This window comes from Vigna unguiculata, chromosome 7 (assembly GCF_004118075.2).
Source record: "Vigna unguiculata cultivar IT97K-499-35 chromosome 7, ASM411807v1, whole genome shotgun sequence".
Classification (NCBI taxonomy): Eukaryota; Viridiplantae; Streptophyta; class Magnoliopsida; order Fabales; family Fabaceae; genus Vigna; species Vigna unguiculata.
In genome coordinates this window covers 35,869,869-35,883,092 of record NC_040285.1, presented here as the reverse complement: position 1 = coordinate 35,883,092, position 13,224 = coordinate 35,869,869, and positions in this window count along the sequence as shown.

The window sequence follows — 13,224 nt, the reverse complement described above, 5'->3', positions numbered from 1 at the left end:
CATTACGATTTTACAAATTTTCTTATAGAAGAGCTTTAGTTTTATTCTTTCCATGCCTAAAATTCTTTACATTAAGGATTTGCAAAATCCTCATTTGAAAGAACTACTCAAGAAAAATCTAAATAAATATAGGGTTGCAGACAAATAAAAAAAAAAACACTGAGAGGATCTTAAGATTATAGATAAGATTAATTAAGGTTATAATAATAAGTAAATCATTAAGTCAACGTTCTATAGCAAAGTATAAGCATAGAAAAAGGAGAAAAAAAAAAGAGAGAGTAGAGACCACACAGCGAAGAATCTTAAATATTACTTACCATGAACACGTGATTCCAATGCAATTAGAGTGATAAGCTCCCCCATGTTTATGCATCTTTCAGAAAAAGTGACTAAATTTCAAAGCAATAGAAATATGTCACAAGATATCACAAATTTAAGAAATGAAAACCCAGAAATCAGAAAAGGTAAATGGATTCACAAATGGTTTTTCTTTTCTTCAATGACCTTTAAATGTCTCAATATAGAATGAAGATAACGAGTGATAAAGGAACAGAAAGCAAACTTATCATCGAAGGGCAAAAGTTCTTTATTTATGCTATTACAGAAATGGTATAGGGAAGAGCATTATGTAAAAACACAGAACAGTGTAAGTCTTTTGCAGTGACTGAGTATAAAACAAAAAGAAAAGAAACTGATGCTGGTACAAATGCTGAAGGACACACAAATAACATACCAGGAGAGAAACAAAGTTGATCACAGCAAATGATTAGGGAATGCGTGTCATGCACAAAACAGTGAAACACTGTACTCCAGGGATTGAGAGTTGAGACTTGATCAGAGAAGAAACTAAATTTAACCCAGTCGGAACAGAAATTTTAAAAGGACAAGAAAGAAGAACATCTTTTTTATGACATTAAATTTTTGTTCTCTCTTTCTACCCCTTATCCATGTATCTTATTCAAATACAGTTATGTCACTGAAAAAGCGAGTATTCATTAAAATGTCTGAAAAAAAACTGATTGAAAGAACAATGCAGAGGCACAGTTATAATGTAACCTTGAGAAGGTAGGGATGTAGATTAGAGAGAATGATTGCTTTGAAAAAGCACATTCAGTCGTAATAATAACAATAACCTTGAGAGAGCGAGAATGAGAGAGAGAGAGTTTGTCTGAGATAAGATGAAACATGACACACATATGAGGTGGTACTTGGTAGTGGTTGCTGAAGTGTACGATCTCTGCATGTTTGGTTTGGTTATGTACAGAAAAGTGCGGAAGCTAACTATGGTTTATGTAGGTTATCAGGACTACAGAAAGTGACTGCGTCATATTAGGTTGTGTATTTTGTACTTTTGTCTGGACTTCCATGACAGAAACAAAGAGATTAACAACTACACCACCCCAAATATCATATTCTGTAAAATCTTATTATATGATTCACTGGTCAGTGAAGGATTTTTTTTTTATTTATAATTCTTCAATGTATTTTTATGGCTGAAAATGTCTTTTATTTTTTCTTTAAACTGGGTTCTATTTATTTGGATTCTTCAACTAAATTTTGTATTTTACTCATTTAATTTTATAAAAGGTTGTTTTTAAAAAATTAGGTTGATTCACTGATGTCGAGAATGTGGTCAAAAAGATTATTCATTATTCAACATGTGTTATATAATATAATTGTTTTCAAAATTTATTAAAGGTTTAAATAAGTTTTAAGATCTTTAAATTTGTTCTGTGATTAAATATTTTATTCTTTTAATCCTTTGATATATTTTTTTCGAATGTTATTTTTAATTTTTAATGTTAGAAAATATTAGCAACATTACTTTAATGACTAATTGTTAGTTGAATATTTACCTTACATATGTAAGAGCCCATCTTCAAGGATTGATCTTTCCCATTTCACTCTCACGTTCCAAAATATTGATAAAAGTAATAATACAAAACTTACAAAAATCTTTGTATTAGAATCAAAATCTTCCGGTGTCAACATCATGACACTCCTTCATGATGCCTGTTAGAATATTACCAAAGAGTGAAGGAACATCACCTATTATATAGATGATTAGAAAAGTTTGTATCGCTTTCTTAACATAAACTGTTCAAGAAGACCCTAAATAGTAAAGATGAGTATTTTTTGAAAACCAGAACCAACCTAATTGAAAGTTTAGTCGCTCTTCTAGTTCTCAGAGCGATATATAGGATGGAAAAAAAAATGATTCTTTCTAAATCAAATAAAAAGAAATTAGTATAACCAATTTAGAATATTAAAGACAGATTTAAATTTTCAATAAACATTCAAAGAATCATTTCACTAAATTAAAGTGACAACTGATAACTAAATAATTCTTATAATTAACGTCAAGAATCTCATCTAATATCTAAGATTAAAATAACATTACACAAAAATCAAATAACTAAAACATAAAAACTTTAAAGAAATTACCATAAGAAAAAATGTAAGGAAGTACTATTCCAGGGATAATGAGAATATCAAATGAAGTTTCCAGTTAATGTAAGGGAAGATATGGTACCGAAAAAAATAAGATTTACAAATTTATGCATTAAGAAATTGTAATTTGGATTGATGCTTCAGTTTTCTTATTTTATTGGAGTATTGAAAGAATATTTATTAAATTGTTATTTAACATACAGAATATTTATGTAACTAAGGTTCTTATTTGGTTACACCTACGTATCAAATTTGGATTATGACTCATGTAGATCTATATATATATTGATATTGATTGTTTATGCTAGAAATTATTATTTTAATATGATATTTATTTTGGATCTTTTATATTCCATAAGTACTCTATTATATTTATTTAAATTTATTTATTTATAATAATTTTTGTTAACAAAAGAAAATTACCATTTCATGAAATTGAATTCGGCCGTAAATATTAAATACGATTGTCGTTCCACTATTAGGAACTAAAATAATAATTTTGCAAAATCAGAAAAATTATAAAATACACATTTTTAATTGAAGGAAAAAAATAATAATCTAATTTAAAAGGTTGAAAACATGTTCAAATTTTTTATTAATAAAATTTTTGTTAAATATATGAAAAATATAAACGGTGATATAAAGACAATTAATTATATCAGATTTCAAACTACTAGACCCATAATGACATGGATGCTAGCTACGGTAGTTATTATTGTCTTTTACAGTAGTTTTGGATACTACGCCACGTAAATATAATCTGATTTTATCCTGCCCATACAGCCAAGGGTCTAAGAGCTAACAATGTCAAAAATTTAAAAACCATTCATATATATAATGTGTTAAAAAACTCAAATGATGTGTCTCAACTCAAGAACTTGACAAGATTTCGAAGTTATTTAAAAAAAAAAAATACTTACATTTATTTACAAATTATCTATCAATGATGTTATGTGGACTAGTCTTGTCTTTGTCTAGAGACATAGAAAACAGATTTTTTTTATTCAATTACATTAAATAAATAAAATCCAAACAAACATATGAAAATCATTAAAAAAAATCCATGTTGAAATTCCAACCCTAATTCTGATAATTCTTCATCCCTCACTTTTCCTTTTTTGTCTTTTCCTCTTCATGAATCTCACGTTTCAAAACCCTAACTCGGTTCTCTTTGAAGCAGCGGATTAGGTAAAATGTATAGGTTGTATCTGCTATAACATGCACATACTTTAATCTCGTCTATGGTGTAGCCTGTTTTTCTGATCACATCTAACTTTACTACCTTGACCAACTGCTGAAGCTTCAAATCTATAAAAAATTGTTTTCTTCCATATTTGAATGAACAGTGATTACAGTGCTTCTACTATTAAATGAATAGTAATGAAGCCCAGGTAGGTACATAGGACACCATGTCCCCTTCAACATTAGCAAAGCCCAAGTTTCACTCCATCTTTAATACGCTTTTCATGGCTGCCTCTCCCGGTCACTTGGTGGAAGAATTTTATCAATCCAACCAAATCTTTTACGATAATTGCACCGTCAAACTATAACAAGAATCACAGTCAAACTGAGAGTACGTACAAGAAATGTTTAAATAATTTCTTAAGCTTCTTATAACTTTTAAATAAAATATTTCAATAACTATCCATTTCAGTAATAAAAAATAATTAATTTGACCAATTTAAATACTAAATTATAAATTAAAAATTATTGATAATTAAAATAGTTTGAAAAAAATTAAAATTGGTTTTTAAATGAGTAACTAAAATAGTTTTTATCATCTAATTTGGTCACTGATATAAACTAACAATGTTTTGACTATCAAAAAAATTAGTCTCTAAATTGGTCTCTAAACATATTTTTTATCATTAAAATTAGTTATTATTGAGTTTTTTTATAGTGTTATCTCTCTCATGTCTAATCACTAACAAGACAAATGTTTTTTACCTAAGCTATTTTGGACATTTTACATCAAATATATGTTTGACATTATTATAAAACATGTAAATTTATGTCACATGAAAAAATATATGATGTAAATTTATGTCAAACCTACAGAAGTATCCAACGTAAATTTATGTCAGATATGTCTATAGGTCCAATGCAAAAAAGTTTGTGAGCAAGAAAAAAAACTATATTAAAATGAAAATTTCTAAGTTTGTTTCAATTTAGTATGTTTACATATCAAATGAAAGATTTTGAAGAAGAATTGGTGAACGAAAAATTCAAACTTAGAATAAAGGTTGGGTCACACCAGAAGAAGATTGAATTGTACAGGTTCAAGGATATTCAGTACCCTTGGAATTGGATACGCTTGAATATGTTCAACTTAATCTTCTTCTAGAGTTTTCATACTTTCTCGTAAGTTTGACTTTCATGTTCACAAATTCTTCTTCAACTTCATAAAAACTCCTTCAAGGTGAGAACGGATGTTCGATTTCAGTTTTAAATGCCATGAAAGTAAAAAATGAAAATCTTTTTTACTAACATTTTTATAAACAAAACAAACGGGACATCAATACAAATCCATAATTGAGTTTTTCAATAAATATTTACAGTCACAAAATAAAATAAAAATATTAGCAAACAAACCTCAACAACGAAACAAAACCAGCTAAGATAAAAAAAAAATGTCCAAAATTACCACTATTTCATCTTTGGAGATCAAACCCTAACTAGCAAAGGAGTTTTTGTTGTTTTCGCGCAGAAAAAAAAAATTGAGGAGAAATCTTGTTGTAATATGTAAAAAAGGCATTTAAATTAATTTTTTTTATCCGACCTAAAATAAATTATTCTACGTAAAACACCAGGAATCTAACATAAATTATCTATTTTAGTCATACACAAAAATATTCGATATAAATGACTCAACTTATTTACAAAAATACCACCATTTTTTTTCCTGTAAGTTTCCTTGTTGTCTAATTTACGTGAATGCGTAATTTTGTGTTAATAAATTCATGAAATAGGTATGCATATAATTCAAATAGTAAAATTAGTTCTAACATATATATTATGTATGGAAACATACATGTAATTTTTTTTCTGAACTTCTCATTTTTATTGATGTATATCACTTTCAACTATAAATGACGATATTATATTTTGTGATGCTATCATTGAATAACCATATTAACACTATTGTAGTAGGGCTTGCCAACAAACTGGAAATAGAAATTTCAAAATTCATAGGATGAAAACAAAACTTACCATAATTAAAAATAAAATAATTTAAAATTACTTTCTATTCCTTTAATTATATAGTACTTAATCATGAGATCTTAATAAAATTTATTTATATATGTGGCCTTCAATATTTTAAAAATTTATTCCACACTTAATCTAAGTAACAATATAACATGATATGTCAATATCAATCCATGACATATGTTAGAGTCACAAAGTACCTATTTTTTGTAGTGTAACATTTTGCGCAACATGTTCAAAGAATTAAAGTGAGTGAAAGTAAGAAAGAGCTATGAAGCTATATAGAAACACAACACTTTCAATGTGGCATCAATGAAGTCTGGCTACGAACATCTTGAATTGCATATGTTACTCATAATACCCTATTGTCTTGCCTTAACTGTAAGGTGAATATTAGAATCTGTGAGTAGCAAAACCTTTTAAGCAAACACAACAAAACATAGAGTACCACAAAACCCTTCGTTATCCTTATGTATTTGTGACCAGGCAAATTGAAATGAATAATGAGTGGAAGTTTTATTTATGGTTTGTTACCATCCAAACCAAATCTTATTTACACTAAACAAATAAATCTTATAATTATGAGTGGTGGTAAATTAGCCGCTTCAGTCTGTTTTAGTCTGATTTGTCCTTGGTCCACAAAAACGGGTTGAACCAAACTAACTAGCCAAGCGTCAATTTTTTTTAATTTGAAAAATTTGTAAATATTTTTATTTTTAAAATTCTTTTGTATATATACTTATAAATAAATATTTGAAATAAATATTTGAAGTATATTTAATTATATGAATATTTTCTAAATTTTGAATTGATTAATAATATTTTAAATTGAATAAATTAAAATAATTATAACATTTACATATTAAATTATTCTATTGTAATTAATAAACGAAACTTAATTTGTAAATTTTAAATTATTAAATTATGATAGTATGACATATTTACAAAAATATAATATGAAAATTAATCTTTTTAATTATTTTTAACTTAAAAGAATAAAATAAAAAAGATAAAACAAATTAGCGATCCCAAGATGAGTTCTTCAAAAGTAGAATGACCCACAATTTAGTAGACTGAACGGGTTAAACCAAAACGAACTAACGAGTTAAAATTGTAACTCAATTCGCCTCCATTTTGGCAGGTTGGTGGACTCACACACAAACCACACTTCATTATGATGCTCCTACTTTAATATTATAAATAATAAAACTAAATAAAATATTTTCTTTAATTCTTATAAAACAATTCTTATTTCTATCCATTTCTTATGTATTTTTACACCAGTGCTGTAAAGGCTTTCTGCCCCGGTTATTTTCCACATTTTGTCTTGGGTCTGGAACCGAGACATATTGGAGCGAGGCCAAAAGGTACACCTTTTGGCCTCGATTATCACCCGAAGCCATAGACCCAGTTTTATGCCTCGGTTGTTTTGAAATTGGTGCCATATACACAACTTTCTGCCTCGGGTCAGTTAGGACCGAGGCCATAGGTGATAAATATTTTTTTTAATTCAAATTTTCGCAGTATGGACATTAGACCACAAGATCAGAACTGCGAGCAACAATATCAAACAGGACCTAAGCAGTAGTGGCTCCACCAAGCACGCCAGCAGAACGAGATACAAAAGCCCTGAAATTTAAGAAGTAGAACGAATTACTGAAACTAAGAGTGAATGTTTGAACTCATTTGAGACAGAAACAAACCTTGGTGGCTCGAACCAGTGTCGAAACAAACGTTGAGAACAAACACTAAACACTTGACAAGTTGAGAAAAAGTTTTACAGACAAATAACTATCTAACACAAAAAAAAAGAAAAAGAAATAGGAGAAGGAAGGGGCCGGCGGCGAGTCGGAGATTCAACGAAGGCGATTCGGTCGCGTATAGAGGAGAAGATGATTGGTTCGTGTGGTTTGGCCCTCGTCAGCGATGCGTCAAATGGCAACCAACGTCGCCGACGGCTCCTTTGGCAGCCATGGTGATGTACAGCGGCGATGGGCACCTGTGTGCATTTTGTTCTTGCTGGAATGAGAGAAGGGGCGACGAGGGGATGTTGTGGTGATGCTAACAAGGCCTCCAGTGTTGGCCGACGCCAATGACTGCGGAGGTCGTGCAACGGCAGCATGGAGGCTGGTCTAGTTTAAGTGCATCACGGGGGCATGTGGTACCAGAACCAGAACCACCTGAACCACTAGAGCCACCGGAACCACCGGAGCCACCGGAGCCACCTGAACCTCTGGAACCGCCTGAGCCACCGAAACCTCCTAAGCCACTGGAACCACCTGAAGGAGTTGATTTGACAGGCTTATGCTTTGGCCTAGGGTGTGGGACGGGGCATGTCCCACCTGCTACCTATCTCCCACTCCCCTCACGCTCGTGCATGTGCGCGTTCGGGTGTTGTTGTTGCTGGTGGTGCGGCGGCGGAGACTCGTCGACGGTGGCCGGAGGGTGTGGTGGCAGTGGGTGCAGCGGAGAGAGGGAGCGCGCGAGAGAGAGAGAGAAAGAGAGTGTGCAAGAGAGAGAGCGCGCAAGAGAGATAGAGTGGAATTGCAGAGGCGCTGGCACGAGGAGGAAGAAGGGTTCGCGAATTTCGAACCCTAAATAAACCCTATGGCTTCGGTTGTTAGAGGAACCGAAGCCATTAACCCTTTTTTGGCACTAGGTCTCCTTGGACCGAGGCCTATACCCCTGACTTCCAGCCACTTTTTGGCTTCGGATCTTACTGGACCGAGGCCTATACCCCCTCTTTGGCACCGGTTTTGAGCGAACCGGGGCCTATACCCCTCTTTGGCTTCTAGTATTTGGAGAACCGAGGCCTAAAACTTGACTCTAATTGCAAAAATGTCACCGCGTCATTATATGTTTCGGTTCCTGACCAACCGAGACATATAAGACAAGGTAAAATGAGAATTTTGTACTATATATCATTCTTCAACGAAATAAAGGTTAAAGAATAAAATAACATAATTGTAAAAGAAGATAAATCAAACAAAAAATCATATTTACATAAATGAATTAAAAACAAGTTCAGAGCATCTCTATCATATAATCCGTGTAAGCACAGTCAAAATCTGAAAGCCAAAATTCTAGTATTTTAGTTTTCTAACCACTTTCGAAATATTTTTACAGCAAATAATTTATAATAAAACTATTATTTTAATAAGTTTAAATATATTAAAAGTTAAAAATGAAAAAAAAAAAAAACTCTCCTTCAGAAAGAGTATTTATAAAATTTACATTAAAGTAGTTGTTATTATAAGGTAATATTTATATAAGAAATAAATCTTGGACTGTATAAGATTTTCTTTAGAACTTTTTTCTAACTTCACTTACAAGATGCAACAAAAGTGATGAGCACAGGCTTCAGTGACGGTTGCACGATAATCACAAACTGAGGTGAAGACATTAATCTTACCTGTTGCATAATTAAATTTTTTCTTTTGTTATGAATTTGACTAACAAAATGTAAGTGATCTTATTCTGGTTCTATCTGATTACCATGCAGAGCTCACAGATTGGTCTGGTCTTATCTCTGCTATTTTGTTCTTTGACGTTGAAATATGGTTCATACAACCAATGTCTCATCATCATTATGTCATTCATCATGACACTGCATTTTGTTCACCCCAATGTCACATGCATGGGAAATGAAAACATAAAAACCACATTCATACTATACCAACCCACACTATTTTTCTTCTGTCATTAATACCAGAGTTATGGTTTTATCGTGAATAGATCTACTGAAGGTGTTAAAATCTATATGTTTATATTAGTTTAGTTTTTAAATTTACAAAATTGTGAATTTTATTTAATATAACCTTAGAAGACTTGACAAACTTTTAGGGATTAAAAAAAAAACAATTTCACAATTATTTTGCTTGAATATGAAGAGCTTGATAAGTTTGATGATGTATTTCCCTTTTTATCAACTAACATGGTAGTTTGGTGGATGAGCTTCCATGAAATGAGTGTGGTCAAAGTGTGACCTTTTGGTGAAAGCAGGAATTTATGAACAGAAGTTTGAATGTTCCCACTAAAATAAATAGATATGAGAATGTTGGTTCTACCCAGAATTTTGATGTGAGTTTATCTTTTGTAGCCCAACAATTTTTTTGTTGGTTATGCCCAAACACGTTGATGAAAAGAATAATTTTAATTTAATTTTAATATTTATCTTAAAAGTAAATTATCAAAAGTGGTTTTATGCCTCATATAAGTTGTTTATGATAAATGTAAAATGTAACTTATAATGTTTAACTTATATATATATATATATATATATATATATATATATATATATATATATATATATATATATATATATATGTGAAAGTAGTTATATGAAATAACATATGTTTGCATTTGCTATAAATTAATCAAGTTAATTTCAAAAAATTAAATGGTAAAGATTTAATTGATTTTCTTGGGGAGGCTAGAAGTGTTCTCCATTACAATTATAAAAAATATATATATAAAATTTTAATTCTAAAAGTTAATAATTAATACATTAATAATTAGTTTACTTCTAAATGCAAGTAAATAATTATTAGCATAGTAATAATTACTATATTTTATATAAATTAATTTACTTAATTGTGTAACTAGAGTTAAGGAATTAATTGTTATGAAACATGCTTATTGTATTAGTTTAAGGTGAATTGTAAATCCAAGAAGTAATATATGTTAACATTTTAAAATTGAATACATGTTGTAAGATTTACATTTAGTATTTTTGGATCTGCACCTCAAATTACATCAGTATAATTCGTTTTATCAAATTTAAACTTTTCATACAAAATAATTTCATAATTTCTTGACGTGTAGATAAAATGTTTTTCTATGATTATGTTACGACATCATGAGTTGGGATTAATGGAGTGAAGCCCAATGAAACTGGGCCCATAAGCCAATGGGTCTATTGGGCTTGAAAGGAGGCCCTACCCAGATTCAGTGTGTGCACTTATTATCTTAAATATTCATATAGATGACGTCAACCCAAAATAACCCAAAAAAAAAAAAAACATATAATGTGAAATGGCAACTGACACGAGTTTTAATGATTCAACTATCTTGGTTGGTGCTGCCCAGAAATTCATAATGAATTAGATAGGAATGATGAACAACGTTATCACACATGTCACTGTCAACCAAGCTGAGAACCCAGTCACTACTTCTATCTATGTTTCACTGCAAATTCATATGATAATTGTAAAGCATACACTTTTTCTTTTTTATATTACTAACTGTAATCTTAAATATAAAAATAAAATAAAAATGTATCTTAATCTTAAATATAAACAAATATTAATAAATTTCACCTATTTAGTGAAATTATTTCCTAAAGATTTTATTGAGAATTTATTCCTAATGACTAAATTTATACTTGATATCAAGTTCTGATAAAGGGTCATTTACAACAAAAAAAATCATTTAGTAAATGAGATATAAAATAATTATGAATATTTTTCTTATATTTGAGGCGGGAAGGAGTAAAATAATTATGAATATTTTGGTAAAAAAGAATAATAAATACAAGAAACAATTTAAAAAGAAAATTGTAAGAAAAAAACAAATAAATTACCCCAAAAAAAATGAGGTAGGTGTTATCATAATGGTAGTATATAGAATTCTCTTTCTTTTATTTTCTTTGTCTCTGGCATCAATATATTCCCATCATTTTCTTTTAAACTAGAACTTGGACAAATACTTAAAATTGATGGCATCAAATGCCAAATTATTATAATTTTCAGTCAATCAAAATTTGGACCGAAGGAAACCCTCCTTACATGTTCTAATATCTCAGATTTCTTGGACATTTTTTCGATTATTGAATAGGGGGCAGACGTTACATTTAAGAGATGATGATACACATACACATTATCAGAGACAGAGTAATTCAGAAAGATGATACCTTCATTTCGCATTTTATGGTGATTTTGTACTTTCATATTGTAAAACATTTGATCCAGGATTAACCTGCCGACACCAAAAGATTACTGTGTTCAAATTTATATGCCGCAAAAGTGATATCATCTGAATTCTAATTTCAAACTAGTCTTTCTGCTTCTGTTTTGAATTACAATTTAGTCTTAAAGTTATCACCCCAAACTATAGTTGTGTCAATTTTGATATCAGTGAAATTAACTTTCTGCTGTGAGTAATTCAACGAATTCTTTCAAGCTAATTTAATTTAATCTTGCAGAGGGTTCAAATCCTTTCTTCCTGCTATTGTTTTGTCAATAAAAAATTTGAGATCAACTTCCAAATTATTTAGATGAAAGTTAACATGAACAAGCTACTGATAGAGTTCCTGTAATTGTTAAATGGCACAAAGAAACTCTGAACACATCACTTGTCAACCCTCTGCTTACTTAGTGATTTTGTGTGGGATAATGCAAACATTCTCTGAGCTCAGTTATAAATAATCATTTCTAGAATAGTTGGATCAGAATTCTCAGAGGAATAATGATTCCCAGCCATTATGAAGGACTCCAAATGCTGGTGTCAGCATACCAACTTGTCTAATTATGCCATAAACTGGGGCAAGAGGATGAATTTCAGACAAAAAGGTGTGGTCCTAAACAAGTAAAACAAATCATGAAATAGATCTAAAGAGAGTAATAAAAAGCATTGGATAATTGGATGGCACCAGAAAGTCTAACAAAATTGTCATTGGTTGAAGCACTGCTGCAGGAGCATCAACAAAAGTCATAGGACACCAATAAGCTTTAAAAATCTACATGGCGTGCAAAATCTCTAGCAGAACACCAAAGATGAAATCTTTTGAAGTGGTTCCCCACTAGAGAGGCCAAAATCAAGGACCAGTTCGCATAAAAACAAAACAACAAACAAGGTAAAACCGTAGTAGAGACAGCCTCTGTCATTGTGCCGTTTTGCTTCTTCAACAACATTTTTATTTTCATGAGTTGTGAAACTGGAATCGTAAAATAAAGAGTCCATGAAACTTCTTTAGGCTTTTTTGTTAAAAGGATGTGTTATAAAAATAATCAAACTACATGTTAGTGTTTACTTGTGTTTGTCCCGAAACTGTTTCATGATGATGGTAGATTTTCTTTTAGCTAACGTGTCGGTGTCTCTAACATTGTACGCATGAGAATCTCACCAGATTATCTCGCACCGAGCTTCATGGCTCCTCGGTCAAACGAATAAACAAAGCAGTGTGTTTGAAATTCTGGTAAAGGAATTCTCAAATCAGGGTCTCGACAAAAGGTTGTCTCATCTAACTTCTACTCCAACCATGATTTCGGGATTATCAACTCAATTCCAAAACCTGGCATGTTTGCTCATTTCCTACCTTTTTCTACACTTCCAATGTCAACCCATATTTCTATGATCATCAGCGTTTAACCGTTACGTAACAATCTCTTGTATTTGGGATAACAATTATGTCATATTAACTGTCAATGATCCGTGATATTTGGAAAAAACAAACACACTATATAGCATGCGATTTGATGAGATCAATAGGTTTAGTAACTGCTGATTCTAAAGAATGTGTTTCTACAGCCTGAACAATCTCATCGCATTTTGGCACTGTTTCTACTA